This window comes from Mustela lutreola, chromosome 11, assembly GCF_030435805.1.
Source record: "Mustela lutreola isolate mMusLut2 chromosome 11, mMusLut2.pri, whole genome shotgun sequence".
NCBI classification, from domain to species: domain Eukaryota; kingdom Metazoa; phylum Chordata; class Mammalia; order Carnivora; family Mustelidae; genus Mustela; species Mustela lutreola.
This window is the reverse complement of record NC_081300.1, coordinates 14,980,249-14,996,086: the sequence shown is the minus strand read 5'-3', so window position 1 is coordinate 14,996,086 and position 15,838 is coordinate 14,980,249. Positions and strand designations below refer to the sequence as shown.

Genomic DNA, 15,838 nt, shown 5'->3' with positions numbered 1-15,838 from the left:
TCTAGCAAGTATTGACGACGTGTTGAAAATCGCTCAGGCAGCCTCACGGTGGGGTCCCAGTGACCCAAAGCATGGTTTTGAGTACATAATTAAGCAAAACATGTTGCTGAATACAAAATGTATACTTCAGAAAACCATAGGTCAAAACACAATGTAAATGCTTAAGTATAGTTAAAGGTTATAGTAACGTGGAGAATTTTGAAATATCACATAATTTTTTCCCTTCTTATGTAGTGTTTGTTTTCTTCCTTCAATTATTCTATATACAATAGATCCAGGAAGTTTGCTACCCTTCTAGAAGGAAAGCAGACCTAGCCAAAGCAGTGAAGTCTGTCTATCCTTCACCAGGCTTTTAGAAATCCATCATGATTTTTTATACCTGATCGTTTAAGACAGAATTGATACCATATTAAGAACAAAGTTTAGGGGTACCTGGGTGCTCAGTGGGTTAAGCCTCTACCTTCAGCTCAGGTCATGGTCTCAGGGTCCTGGGATCTAGCCCCAGATCAGGTTCTCTGCTCAGCAGGGAGCCTGCTTCCCCCTCTCTTTCTGCCTGCCTCTCTACCTATTTGTGATCTCTTTCTATCAAATAAATAAATAAAATCTTTAAAAAAAAAAAAAAAAAAAGAACAAAGTTTAGAGGACTGCCCAAAGAATCCATGCTGAAATGGGAGTTGGGGTGGGGGGACAAGATCTTATTTCTATTATTTAAGAAGTTCTAACTCACAGGAAAAGAAACACCTCTCTGAGACTGTGAATGGGGAGAAGTCAACATGGAGTGAAGAGGGACAAGAAGGTTTGAGACGGCAGAGTCATGCAGAGTCATGATTAACACAAAGGACAGAAATCCCAGTTGGGATGGAATAAAAAACATCTAGGTAAGTTTGGATGACTCTCCCCATACCTGGCCCAGGAAGAGGGTAAGTTCTACATTTGAGGCATCATATGCAACATGTTACTGGAATGAGAGAGGACAAAAGGGTGGCTAAGGTTTGGGTAGGTGAGCCTGGAAGCAGCCTTACCTCTCCAGTTTTGTGTAAGAGCAGTGAGTGACCTAAATATCAGGGCAAGCTTGCCCCTGAGGGACACATATATTTCCAAGGGCTATAGAATTGGAAGGTTTAATATAAGTAAGATTTCCAGATGTTTGACTTCCAGATGTACTCCTTCCAAAATTTTACTGGCATGAGAACTCACCAAGAACTCATCCCTTCTCTTTTTACAATAGTTCTTCCATTTTACAAAATGAGAACATATTCTCTGGCACACCGCCCTAGTTGTAAGAACCTATGTGACACAAAACAAAAAAGACACTCTGAAAGACTGGTAATTCCTGTTGAGAAAATAAATGCCTCTAATAACTGAGTTAAAAAGATTCTTTTTTAAAAAAAAATCAGATGGTTACCCAGTCTTTACATTCAAAACTTCAGGTAGAACCTACAGAGCTGTCAACCATTAAATCACTAAAAATACTCATGAGCTCCCTTTGTAAAATCTGGCATGTATCCAGGAAAGACACAAAACAATTGAAAAGCATTGTGTCATAAATGCACTGCCAATTTCCATAAACTTATGTGTCTGAGCAAGATTTCTGAACACTTATATTTGTAAATATTTTTGAAATGAATAGAATGGACTTTGAGTCTTATTTTACTCAGTATTCATCCATATATTCTTGAAATAATTGGAAGAATCCTTATTTCTCTCAATACAGAATGGATTTTAAATAATAGAATTTTACCTTTTATGTAATAAATATGCATTAAATTCTGTAATATATTTAGGCTCATTAGATTAACTAGATACCAATAATAATAGAACTGATAAACATGAAGAAACATATTTTTTTTAATTTAGAGTTTATGGTCACAGACATGCACACAAACCACCCCCCCAACAATTTTAATCTTATTTTATAGAAAAGTATGGTATACTGAATCAGATTTTACAACACTAATGCTGCATAAAAGGCATCACAAAATCTCAGTATCAAATAGCAATAAGCATGCATTTGTCCATTCTTGGGGAGCAGCTGGAAGTTGGCTTGGTGATTTTGTTTATTTTGGCTGGTTCTGTCCACACATCTGTATCATCTGTGACATCTATTGACTGATCTAGGTGACACTCAGCTCTGCTCCAGGTGTCTTTCACTCTCCAGGAGACTAACCCTGGCATAAACCTAAGAAAGAAGGCAAGCCCCATCTCTCAAGAGCTTCACAAGCCTCTAAATCACATTTGCCAGCATCACACTGACCAAAGCAAGACATACAACCAATCCCAAGGTCAAAATAGGAAGGTAGTACAAGGTAACATGGTAAAGGATGGGGGAAGCATTAGGACCATTTCTTCAATCTACTAGAGAGTGATAATTAAAAGACTTTCAAGTATTAAAATATTTAAGAAGAAATTCTGAAGGGGAAGTGAAAAGCAAACATGAGCCGTAGAGGTGAAGGACCAAGGTAGAAATTTGTGGTTTTCAAAGAAGAGTCTGCTCAGTGTTTTTAATATGGATGATGGTGAGTATTCAATCATTATGAATTCAATTACATTGGATATATTTTTAAAAGTGATGCTGTGGTTCTATTTTAAAATGTCAATATTTATAACATACTAAACTTACATTCTTTGCAACTATTTCAATTTATGATGGAACTAAACTAAAAATGTGTGAGCAGTAAATAGATTTTCAACAATATTTTAGGGGTGTGCAAGCAAAATAAATTAAATTCCACTGATACTAAGTTTCCAGAACCCAAGGAGAGTGTGGAATTTCTCAAAGATCGTGAAGTGAAAGAGGCCTGAGTCATATCAAAGCTCATGTTCAGGAATCTCATAAAAGGAGGTAACAATACTAGCATAACACATAGGAGACTTGTGGCAGAGTGTAGCCTAATCTATTTTGGTAAAGACTCGGGCATCCTATGGGGACCCTATATTATGTCAAACTATTCTAGGCCTTATGACAAAGCTAGAAATCCAACGCCAGAAATTCTTGAATTAGATGTCAGGTATGGGTATACAAGTCATAGGGTAATAACAGGATTAAGATAGGAAGGGAGGCCATGGCCTCATAGACTGATAGTCAGGAAAGATAAACAGAAAGAAGTCTCATCACGGAACCATATTCTCTTTAAGATTAAGATTCATAACTAGTATCAGTTGCCAAATCACATACCAAAGTTCAGGCCAGTTCACTCCAATAAAAACAGGTCAGGAAAGGCATTGAGCAAGCAAGCCAGATCCCATCAGTGGCTACAATAAGGATTGAGGCTGATGGCTAGAAACCAGAAGGCCTGGCACTTGACCAGAGGACAGCGTAAAGACCAGGTACACAGCCATCCCTCCCCATACGAGGGGTTATATTAGATTCCCTGCCCCCACACAACGTCTTGGGAAGGAGAATGGGTGAAGGAGATTCCTTAACAAGTGTGTTACCTTCAGATACATGACCCACAAAAGACTATTAAAAGAGAAATGACTGAGATGTTTTAATTAAAAAAGATTAAATGGTTTCTGACAACCATATGAATGTGTGCTTGAGAGCAAGATGTTGTCGGTTACAGGAAAACTCATGCTCTGTATCTAAGTTGTAGTGTCCTACATTGACTTGGCCACAAACACCACTAACATCTATGAATACAGAAACCTATGTGCATTATAAAATGCCAAGCAAAATTTAAATAATCTCTTAAGTAACCATTCAGATATTTTAAGGTTAATTATATAGCACTTTCTTCTGTATCTTTAAAAATATCTGAATCATTGATACAAACAAAAGAATATGTGTAATAACTCAAGAAAACAGTATCAATATAAGGTAACTTAGAAAAAATATGTAGTTTTGGGGGTAAAACTCATCCAAGGACAATAGAAATTTCTTACCAAGTTATTATAATTTATAATATCTGGATTGTAAAATTCTTTCATTCTACTCACTTTATGAACATGTAGTGTCTAGTTTTGATGGAAAAACTAAATTACACCAGTATAGAGATTTAATCCTGCCTGAAGCAAGCAAATTAACTAAGTGATTTCTCAATCTTCCTTCCAAGTCCTAGGATTTAATGAGGTTGTGTAAGAGATGACTGAATCCAAAAAGTGTGGCTATACTGTCAGCGTTGATGGTTTTCCCTCAGAGATGCGAGTGAGTCAGGGAGATGTGACCTTTTGCTAAAGGACTGAGACTCATTACATGTATGCATGTAAGATTTTTACCAAAACCCATTAAAGCAATTGCTTAGACCTCTTTGTTGTGAGGTCAGAAAAACAGGCCAGGGAATGGTCTGGAGTGTTCTCTAGGACTGGCTTCCAGAAGAGACCCAGGAATGGAGATGCCGGGGAAACGCCCAACAGGTGTGTGTCAGTCAGTCTAGTCAAGAGACAGAAATCAGAACAGCTTTTTAACCAAGAGCCTTTAATATGGAAACTAAGTCCTCATAAAGTATTGGTAACTATGTTAACCGAAAGGCAAAACAAAACCCAAAACACTGAGACAAGGAAGGAAGCAAGATCTGCGGGAAGCAGTGACCACACCCGCGTGGGAAGGTCCTTGCAGATGGACTTCTGGGAGCTGAAAATCAGACCTTTCTGGAAGGGACGCCAGTTGGCTGGTGCTGTTTTTGCGAGTGGAACATAAATTCCAAAACGGAGTTAATGCTGCTTCCCCAAGGAACTGCGGCTGTCGGGGTGAAGAAGTAACACTAAGGGAACCAGGGGGTTGTTGTTTAAGGATACAGATGAGCAACTAGTTGATGAAGAAGGCCTAGAGACTGAAAGCGCAGCCTAGTGATTACAGACCATACTGTACTGTCAACCCCAAAGTTGCTAGGAGACTAGGTCTTCATCGTACCCCCACAAAAAAGAAACAATGCTTACGTGAAGTGACGGGGTTTTAGCTCACACAACCGCGGTAATCATACCACAACACATACACGTACCAATCAACACGTTCCAGACCTTCATGTTGAATGTCAGTTACATCTCAATAAAAATACATTAAAAAGAAGCGTGAAATGGAGAGGAGCAAGTCTCTCCTTTCTCCTCCAGCTTTTCACTCTGCGTCTGGCACCCCCATCGGCAGTCCTGCAAGGAGCTAAGCGCAGGCAGAAATGTGTCCCGCACAGTCCTGGCTCAGACACGAAGAAGCAAAGCATGGAAGGGTGAGTTTGAAGCTGAAAACCAATAGCTTCACAACTGGGACAGAGTGAAAAAAATAAGGACTGCAGTTTCTCAAATCTACAGAAAGCAAAAACCATGAAAACGTGCATCTAAAAGACAAATAGAAAAAATATCAGAAAATGACTGAATTGGTAAATCTCAAACATTTATATGAAATTATCTTTGTAAAGAATATAGAATCCTGGCTTATAAAAAATGACAAGCTGCTGCTGAGCAAACATAGTATATTTACATTTAATCATAAAAGGATGGCTAATATTGAGGGGTGAAAATTCAGACCGTTGGTTCAAAAATGTATTTGGGGCTGAGACTCCCTCTTTTCAAGGCAGGAGAAGTGACGCTGACACCCCATGGCCTTGGTTCTCTGACACTGTCCAGCTCAGGAGACATTTTTGGGGGCACAAAACAGCAGTACACAGAATCATTCTGATCATTCAGAGGACCTAATGAGCAAAGCACTGTCCCTAAGCCTTTCAGAAGCCGAAAAACCAGCCCCAAAACTTAAGCCAAGGGTTATGTCTGACTCCCTCAGAGCTGTGCTGTGAACACGTCGATGATGGCTCTCTTTAGAAATAACCTGGTACCATCTGGAAAACACAAGAGGGCGTGGACACTGGGTTTTGTATCGTGGGATGTTTTCTTTTCCCTTTTCTCTGTTGTTCACAGCACAAATCACAGGCCAAACAGAGTTATAATCCAATGAAGATCCAAACAATGAATAAGAAACTACGCTCTTACAAAGAGATGACAACATTCTTTTCAGACTTAGGAAGACACTGCAAGAGTTAAGTATCTTTCCAAAACTCTCGGACCGGAAAGTCTGACAGAATTATAGGGACGTGACCCACTGACTCTTAATTCCTAATTTTCACTGCATAATGTCACCTCCCCGATATCAAGATAAACAATTGTAGGGATACCATAACATGTGCTGGATATGAATTAGAATTATTCCATAAGATAAGGCAAAGTCTAAGCTGGTTGCTGTCATGACAAGAGCCATTTTCATTTGCAGTTGACCCCATACTGACTGGCCAAAGAAGACCTGTTAAGTAGTAGAGCCCATCAGCTAGTATGGCCCCCAGAACCACACGCTTCACTCTGGCTAAATTAATAAACATTGACTTATAGAAGGTATATGATCAAATGCCATCTTCTGACTACACAGGGAGTAGGGGAACTTTTAATTCATTTAACAAAACTTATCACTAGGTTCTAGAGCACCAGCTACACTGGAAGTGGTGAATTAATAAGATGAAAAGGACATAGTCCCTATCACCAAAGAATTCACATTCTCATTGAATTCACAGCAGATAAAAAAGATCTGTAAAGGATCAGCTGTTACATCAAGATGGACACAAAATGCCATGAAATGTAGACGGAGAACACGAGAAATATCTAGCTCATCCTTACACAGGCATACACATCTCACTTTCTCCAGTTGTAATACGCAGCCATATCAATGTTTACTCCTATAATTAGACACCACAGAACAACTCTCCAAATTATTAGGAACATTTTTCTTTAGCTTGAAAACAGCTAAGAGAACTTACAAGCAACAGACTTCCAAAATTAACTCGGGTTCACGCGCAAATCTAAATTAGTTTGGGTGAACCACTTCCAACTGCACTGCCCTCCATTCGTAAGGCCTTTCCTCAGTGCTTAGTGGCAGAAAATATACTGCAGACAAGTCAGCATTTTGTGTATATGAGAGAGAGAAGAATCAATGAAGGCTTCTAAGGCTCTGAAAAAAAATGAAGCAACATGACAGGTTACATGAGAAAAGAGGCCCAGCCAAAAAAAATAAATAAATAAAAATAATGGAGAAAATGAGAACAAGTGACCTGTCTGAAAAACCCTTTTATCTTATGTAGTCTTGTTTTTCCTCCGCATGCCAGAGACCTAGGAAGCATCCGCAAAACGGATGGTGAGAAAAAAATTTTAAATCTATATAATAATCATAGAAATTAAAAATCATTTTTAGCCAAATCTCGAAGCCCCATGAAATATAGTGAGTATATAATAAAAATTATGACAGTGTTCATTGCTTCTAGGTCTCTCTTCTCTCTCTCTTCCTCTCTCTCATAGTTCACTTAAAGTGAAGCATTTTTGACTCAAAGTACACAGCAGCCTGAAGGCAGAAAATTCTTCAGTTTGAAATGCCAGAATAACATAAGGACTAAGCCTTGGCCCATTTTATGCCAGCGTATCAGACCTCAGCCTCTGTTTTCCAAAAATCAGGAACAGGAGGACTATTTCTAGCAGATTCCATCTGAGCCAGAAGGACACTAACAGATTCTAAACAAAAGAGACAATCCAGCAAAAATTTAAGATCCGCTGATGATGAGTCAATCCACACAAATCCTCCATCACATAAAATCTCCTTCTCTGCCCCCAGCAAGAGCCTTGAAACTGCTGCTACTTTAGGGATATTCACAAACACATCAGTTTGAAGCCTTGACAATTGCCTTCTTGATGTCTGCTTTCAATAAGCTCTTAAATAATTTGTTTATCACTTGGGCCATTTGGTGATAAATGGAGTTTATTCAGTGTGTCCTCTAATTAATTAGCTGGCTTTCTGTGCTATTAATGGAGGCACACGTATATCCATTAGCCCTTTAGGAGTTCTCTTGTACACAGCCGTTGAAAAAGGAACATTTCACAGCCTATAAGGTGCTGACTCTTGGTAATTCTGTTTGGGCCGCAACAGGAAGTGGCAGATTTTCCCAGGTGATCAGGTTTTCCTTTGGCCCAAAAGGGAAAATAAACATCTGCAGGATTGTGCTTCTTTTGAAGTGGCCACAGTTTCACTGCAGTTTCCATCCAACGCAACATGCATTTTGTCAGGCTGAGGTTCAGCCGTTAGGTTGCTAATTAAGTTAACAAGTGCTGTGTGCTGCTTAATTTGGCAACAAGCTAGCCTACAGACTGCTCAATAAGAAAAGCAGCATTTCTGTAATGAGTCTGTTTTTTAGTCTGGAATTAAGCTAAAAACTATAATGATCCCTATGAAGGGATATCTGATGCATGTGTTCAAAATGCAGAATAGGAGAATATGCTGTTTTCCATATTGGACACTCACACCTTTTAGTTACACATTGACTGCACAATGCAGCTGAAAGAGGAGTAATTGCACGTGTACATTTTTAATTCATCATAATTCATACAAAATGTGTTTCTCTGCCCAACTTCCTTCTTACAGCTGTCATTTTGCCCAACTGCAAACTGACTTTTAGTAATAAATTCCATTGCAGTGCACTAATTGTGGGTGTGAATTATTCTCTTATTATCCTCAGTTGAAGTGCCGCTCCTTCAATTGCAGGGGTTAAAAAAGAAATTCATTCGTTCGTTTATTCCATAGGAGTTTACTGAGCATCTACTGTGTGCCAGATGCTGTACTAAGCTCCAAGGACTCAGAGGAAAAAATATGCCTAGAGTGGGATCTTCACAGAGCTTCCAAAAGAATAACCATGCATTTATTCCATCTAAGAAAATATAGTTCAGGAAGGAATATTCCTGGACTAAGATCTTGGAGACCAGCACTCAGATGCATGCTCTATAAATATACCTAAATTCAGTCACCAACCAAGGAAAGAAAACGAAATGAGCAAGTTGTCTAATCTCTCTGGGCCTCATTAGTTCATTTATAAAATGGAAGGGCATGGCTTACTTGTTAAGTCCCTTTCGGCAGATTTTTTGAATAATCAAAATTCTCTCATGACCTATACTCAACCAAATGCTATTTCATCAACCTAGAGTTCCTTTCTTCTTTCCTCTTCTATTTTTGCATATTAAAAGACGACTCAATGAGATCTGTAGTCTACTTAATTGTAGTGTATCAGTGTCAATTTCCCAGTTTTGATGAATGTGCTTGTTCTATAACATGGCACCATTAAGAGAAGCTGAGTGGGGAGGACCTTGGATCTCTCCATGCTATTTTTGCAACTTCTTAGAGAAGTCTGTAATTATTTAAAATAAAAGTTTTCAAAAAACACTCCCGAATTCACAGCCTATCTCAAAAACAAAATTAAAACTGAAATCAATCTCTTCTTCCTTTATCCCTATTATAACATTTCGACTGCCTTATAGTTAGCTACGAGTCCACCTGCCTCCCTTGATTTTTAATTCTGGAAGATAGAACTGCAGCATATTTATCTTTGCATCCTACACAGACCTTACAATAAATAGTTGCTTTGCTAACCCAGGTTCATTTAATTAAATTCAACAAACTATGTTCAAAACACCAGTTAAAACATTTCCTTACATCTCTTATCTCATCAGGGAAGCTCTGTCTTACACTCTGCCTCCTCTTAGTGGCATTCAGCAGGATCTGTATGCAGAACACGCGCAGGCATACCATTCACAGACTCATTTCTTCAAGGTGCCTAGGAGTAAGATGTGACTGGGAGTAACACCGACTTGGATCCCAAGGTCCAAGAGAGTTAATTAACCAGTGATGGCAGAATATAGTACATAAATAATGGAGAATCATAGAAACAAAGATGATGTTATATAAACTTTCAGGGCCTGCAATATACTGTTCCGGGTTTGGTTTTCAAATGGAAGACAATTAAAATAAAGTACACCTCTATTTGGTTCGGAAGATGCTTTGACTAAAGGTTTTTGAGATCTTGAGACTCTAGCATTGAAACCTACATACATAATGGGGATACCTGGGGATTAACACAAGACGGGACTTCGAAAGGTCATTTCTACCCACTTATGACTTATATTCGTAAACGTTAGCAGCTGGGATCAGCCATCTGTAGCTGCTAAGATAAAGACAAATATGCCTACATTTTCCAACTTGTTAAATAGAGATCATTGCAAATTATTAAAATGTGACTTCAGTAAAATTAAAATTGAATTAAATTAAATTAAAAACTTAAGTCAGTGACAACCACTCTTTGAGAACATAGGTAAGCTATTGAAAGAAAAAATAATAATTGTATCAGGATAGAACGCTGCAAAAGCTAATAAAATTTTTAAATTACTTTTAATGTAGTTATTTGTGCTTGATTTTGCCTCTGGGAATAACTGACGGTTGTCCTGAAATATTCAATCATGTGTAAACAGACAAAATGTAATTTATAATGATCAATCATTTTCCCTAAAACATGTTGGGTATAAATATAAATTCCACTTTAGCAAAAATTTACAATAAAAATATAAAGAATATTTTTACATGGTATCTACTTTACCTGAGTACCAGTTAAATTATAAAATTTGTTTTATAATTTTAAAAACTTATATGATATATATAATTTTATCATGTAACATAAATTATATTTGAAAACATATAATTTATATATATAATTTTTATAATTAAAAATATTTTATATTAGCAGCCTTTCCTTTATTTGCCTTTGATCAAAACACAGACTACTGAAACGTAGACATATATATCAAAGTTGCTCATCTGATAAGTCGGAACAATGTGGCAAATGTGGCCAAAACAATGAATATAATTAAGATCACCGATATCTTTACTAACTGAGCTATTTTGGTGACCTCAATAAAATGAGGTGCCATGCTGGATATATTGGATTATATACTATATCCAATTATATCACATATATAACATAATATATATTATATATTGGATTTATGTGGATTAGGTTTTGTGAATTAAAATTGATATGAGTCAAATCAGAAAGCTAAAGAACTAAAATAGGATGGCCATTTTTATGTCCATATTAATAGGCAACAGGAGACAATGCATGATCTCCACCACCACAAGTACCTGTTTATATAAGATTCATTAGTTGTTTGGAAAGCAGTCTTAAAAGGCACAAGCTATGTGACTGCTGTGGTAAGCAGTCTAATAGTGCTCTCAAGATGTCATACCCTAATCCCCAGAACCTGGGAATATATTATGTTATATGGCAAGGAAGAATTAGACTTGCAGATAGAAGTGAGGTTGTTAATGAATGAGCTGATGGGAAAATAGAGAAATTATCCAAGATTATCTGGGTGGGCCAAACAAAATCAAGAGGGTCATTAAAGGTAGAAGAAGTAAGCAAAAAAGTTAGCATCAGAGTGAAGTAATGGCAGAAAAACTCAAGTGGTCAAGGCTGCTTTAAAGATGGAAGAGGCCACAAGCCAAGGAATGCAGAAGCTGGAAAATGCTGGAATGCTCTGCAAGCTGAGACAGGTAAGAAAATAAATGTCCTTAGAACCTCTAGGAGGCACACAGCTATGCTGATACCTTGATTTTAACCCAGTGAGAGCTATTTTAGATTGCTGACTTCCAAAATGATAAGATAATAAATATGGGTTGTTTTAAGTCATTAAGTCTTTGGCAATTTGTTACAGCAGCAATAAACACTAATACAACTACACATCCAATTTCTGGTTCTGCATGTAAGGAGACTCAAAGCTGCCACAACATCCTAACCAGCAGCAAAAAGCTGTGCAAACTGAAATATCAACAATGTTTCCAGCATATGTGAGAGAGGTGAGGGCACACAGAAAACCACTAACCCAGTCACTGGAGAGGCCTATAGCAAATATAGAGAATACTCATTGACTGAAATAGAGACTACAGACTATTGCCTGCCTCAGGAACAAGTAATGGCGAAGGAAAACCTGAACCATAACTGACACATTGCTGGAGGCTCGGCGTGGACAAGTCTGAGAGTTAGAAACCCTAGGGAGACCTAGATATCAGAAGGCCCCACAACTATGTGAGATTTACTGCTAGGAGGTAAACAGGTTCCTATAGCAGGTGTCTAATAAAAATGCCCTAGTGCTTTCAACAGGGGTGTTGGGGAAGAGGAACCATTTTGAAATATGCCAGAGCACTCTGTTCTTCTTAACAAGACCTGTTCTCAGTGGATACTAGTTAAGCAGAGCCTAATCTGCTGGGATATCATCAGAGCATACCAAAAGGCCAAAAAGACAATTTTAAAAGATGGAACAAGCATCAAAAACAGATATGGTAGGAATGGTAGAATTATCAAACCAGGACTTTAAAATGTTATGACTAATATGCTAAGGGCTCTAATGGATAAAGTAGACAGCAATGTAAGAACAGATGGGTAATGTAAGCAGAAAGATGGAAATCCTAAAAAGGAACCAAAAAACAAATGCTTGAGACCAAAAACATCATAACATAAAGAATGCTTTTGATGGGATTACTAGTAGAATGGACACAGTGTGTACTTAAGGATACTGCAACAAAAACCTCCAAGCCAAAAAGCAAAGAGAACAAAGACTGAAAGAAAAAAATGATACCACCACCATAACAGAGTATCTAAGGACGACAGCTACAAAAGATATAACATATGCATAGTGGGAATATTGGAAGTAGAATAAAGAGAGAAAAGAAAAGAAGAAATATGGTCTAAACAATAATGACTGAGAATTACCTCAAATTAATGTCACACATGAAAACACAGATTCAGGAAGCTCAGAGGAGACCTAGTAGGATTGCTGCTGTAAAAACTACACCTAGACATATCACTTTGAAATTAAGAAGGAGCACCTGGGTGGCTCAGTAGGTTAAGCCTCTGCCTTCAGCTCAGATCAGGATCTCAGGGTCCTGGGATCGAGTCCCACATAGGGCTCTCTGCTCAGTGGGGAGCCTGCTTCCTCCTCTCTCTCTCTCTGCCTGCCTCTCTGCCTACTTGTGATCTCTCTCTCTCTCTCTGTCATATAAATAAATAAATTCATTCTTAAAAAAAAAAAGAAAGAAATTAAGAAAATCTTGAAAGACATCAGGAAAGGGGGGGGGCGGTAGAAGGACACCTTACCTCCAGAGTAATAAAAATAAGAATTACGTGCAACTTCTCCTAAGAAACCTTGAAAGTAGGGTAGGGGGTGCCTAGTTGGCTCAGTCAGTTCAGAGTCTGACTCATGATTTCAGCTCAGGTCATGATCTCTGGGTCTAGAATTGAGCCCTGTGTCGGGTTCTGTGCTGGTCATGGAACCTGCTTAAGGTTCCTATCCTATCTCTCCTTCTCCTTCTGCCTGTTCCCCCTAAAAAAAAAGAGGTGGCAAGTAAAATATATACAGTGCAGGCATGCTTCAATTTATTGTGCTTCATAGATGCTGTGTTTTTTACAAATTGAAGGTTTGTGGGCACCCTGCATACAGCAAATCTATTGGTGCTATTTTTCCCACAGCATTTATTCATTTCATGTCTCTGTATCACATTTTGGTAGTTCTTGTGGTATTTCAAACATTTTCATTATTATTTTATTTGTTATGGTGATCTGTGATCTGTAATCTTTGATGTTACTCCTGTAATTGTTTTGGGGTGCCACCCACTGCAGCCCTACAAGACAGCAAACTTAATTGATAAATGTTATGTGTGTTTTGACTGCTCTACTAGCTGGCCATTCCCCCATCTCTCTCCCTCTCCATTGTCTCCCTATTTGCCGAGACACGGGACTATTAAAATTACGTCAATTAATAACTCTGCAATGGCCTCTAAGTGTTCAAGTGAAAGGAAGAACCACACATTTCTCACTTTAAAAGCTAGAGATAATTAAGCTTAGTGAGGAAGGCATGTCAAAAGCTGACATAGGCTGAAAGCAAGGCCTCTTACACCAAACTATGAGCCAAAAAAGGGATAAGTTTGAAGGAAATTAAAGTGCTACTCCAGTGAACATGTGAATGATAAGAAAGCAGCCTTATTGCTGATATGGAGAAAGTTTTAATGGTCTGTATAGAAGATCAAACCAGCCACAACATCCCCTTAAGCCAACACCTAATCCAGAGCAAAGCCTTAACTCTCTCTTCTGTTCTCTGAAGGCTGACCAGTGAGAAAGCTGCAGAAGAAAAGTCTGAAGTTAGCAGAGGTTGGTTCGTAAGGTTTAAGGAAAAAGGGCATCCTATGACACCACACAAGCTTAATCAGTGGACCCTCTCTAGGAGCTAAGAGGGATCTCGTGCTCAGTTTTACAGATTTTTTTTTTTTTTTTAACACCATACATTTATCTGGTTTCATGGTCTGAGGGTGACCTCTTCCGATAAACTATTAGTCTCCAAACTGTAACAAATCCTGGTGTTTATATACTTTATTTCACTTTGCAACACTGAGCTATTATTTTATCTTTTACCATTCATTAGTGACACATCCATAACTTTTAAAGAATTAAGTCTATAGAGAGATTACATTTGCTGTCCAATTATTGCCATAGATTAATATTCCTACTGTTTCATTACTTCTGCTAGAGTTGAGAGATTACAGCAAACTATATGATGACCTAGGAGAGTTTCCAAGTGGCTGGTTTCAGCTCATTATTAGTATACTTTCTTTCCTCTTTTTCACTGATATCCTGATCTACTGGATTCACAGAGGCCTTCATCATAGACTTGTGTAGAAACACATATATAAACCTCATCATCTCTGGAAGTTCCAAACTCCATTTGCAAATCATGCTTTTCGTTCTTTGGAGGGCTTCCTTCAGAATCTACCCTGCCATATATACCCTTTTATCTTTCCGTTACACAAGGTAGTATATTTAAGTTTGTACATCTTGATCAATATCTGGACAATTACCATTCAGATGGCAATTTCCATGTTCCCCAAATCTGAAGGCCATTTATTAACGGCTCAGCCCATCATATAGACCACCAAATAATTCTTTGACTACAACTATGAATAGTATTTCACCTTGAGGGAGAGAATTAGAGGCTTGTTTAAAAATCCTTCCTCCTTTGGGATACCTGGATGGCTCAGTCACTTGAACATCTGATTCTTGGTTTTCAGTTCAGGTCCTGATCTCAGGATCCTGAGACTGAGCCCCATTCTGGGCTCCGTGCTCAGCAGTGAGTTGGCTTCTCTCCCTCTGTGTCTGCCCCCACCCCCTGCTTGTGCCCTCTCTCTCTCTCTTTCTGAAATAAATAAGTAAGTCTTAAAAAAAAAAAAATCCTTCCTCCTTTCAAGGGAAGGGACCACTTAGTTATATGAAGATGACAAAAGAAAAGTGCAAAAGTGATTCAGAAAATGGTTGTAAAAATGAAAAATTATTCAATGGAGAGTTTACAAAAACTGAGTAGATTGCTGCCCTTTTATTAAATATTTTGACATATTTTTAATAAGGAAAAATAATCTACATACATACAACCAAGCAACATAGCCAGTAACTAGTATTTGAAAGTCTGCATTGTGGGTACTATTGAGGAATGATTGTGATGGTAGATGAAGGAAAGATGCTATGAAGATCAAAATTTCAACCTCGTGCTTACAATACTAGCTACTGGTGTAAAGGACAAGTCATGTATTCCTAGCCACATATCTGTAATTTGTATGGCCTCAACAACAGTTTTTATAAAGATAGAGAATCAATTACTGAGGAGACTAGAGTATGATCTTTTGCTTTAAGCCATCCCTGAGATTTAAGGAAAGGAACCATCTCCATAACAGAGAAGTGTAAAGTAAAGCAAGTGCTAATGTAGAAGTTTCAGCAAGTTCTCCAGATCTACTGAGATAATTAATGAGGATGGCTACCCTAAACAACAGATTTTCAATGTAGATAAAATAGCCTTCCATTGGAAGAAGATGTCATTTGGGAGTTTCATAGTGAGAGAGGAGAAGTCAGTGCTGGATTCAAAGCTTCAAAGGACAGACTGACTCTCTTGTTGGGGGTTGATACAGTTGGTAACTTCCAGCTGAATGCCCATTCACCATTTCAAAAATCCTAGGGTCCTT

At 38.1% G+C, this 15,838-nt stretch overlaps 1 pseudogene; it reads left to right on the top strand.

The window, feature by feature from the left end:
• The first annotated feature begins 4,081 nt into the window (after nt 1-4,081).
• Nucleotides 4,082-15,205, top strand: LOC131810934 (lathosterol oxidase-like; annotated as a pseudogene).
• Nucleotides 15,206-15,838: the final 633 nt, after the last annotated feature.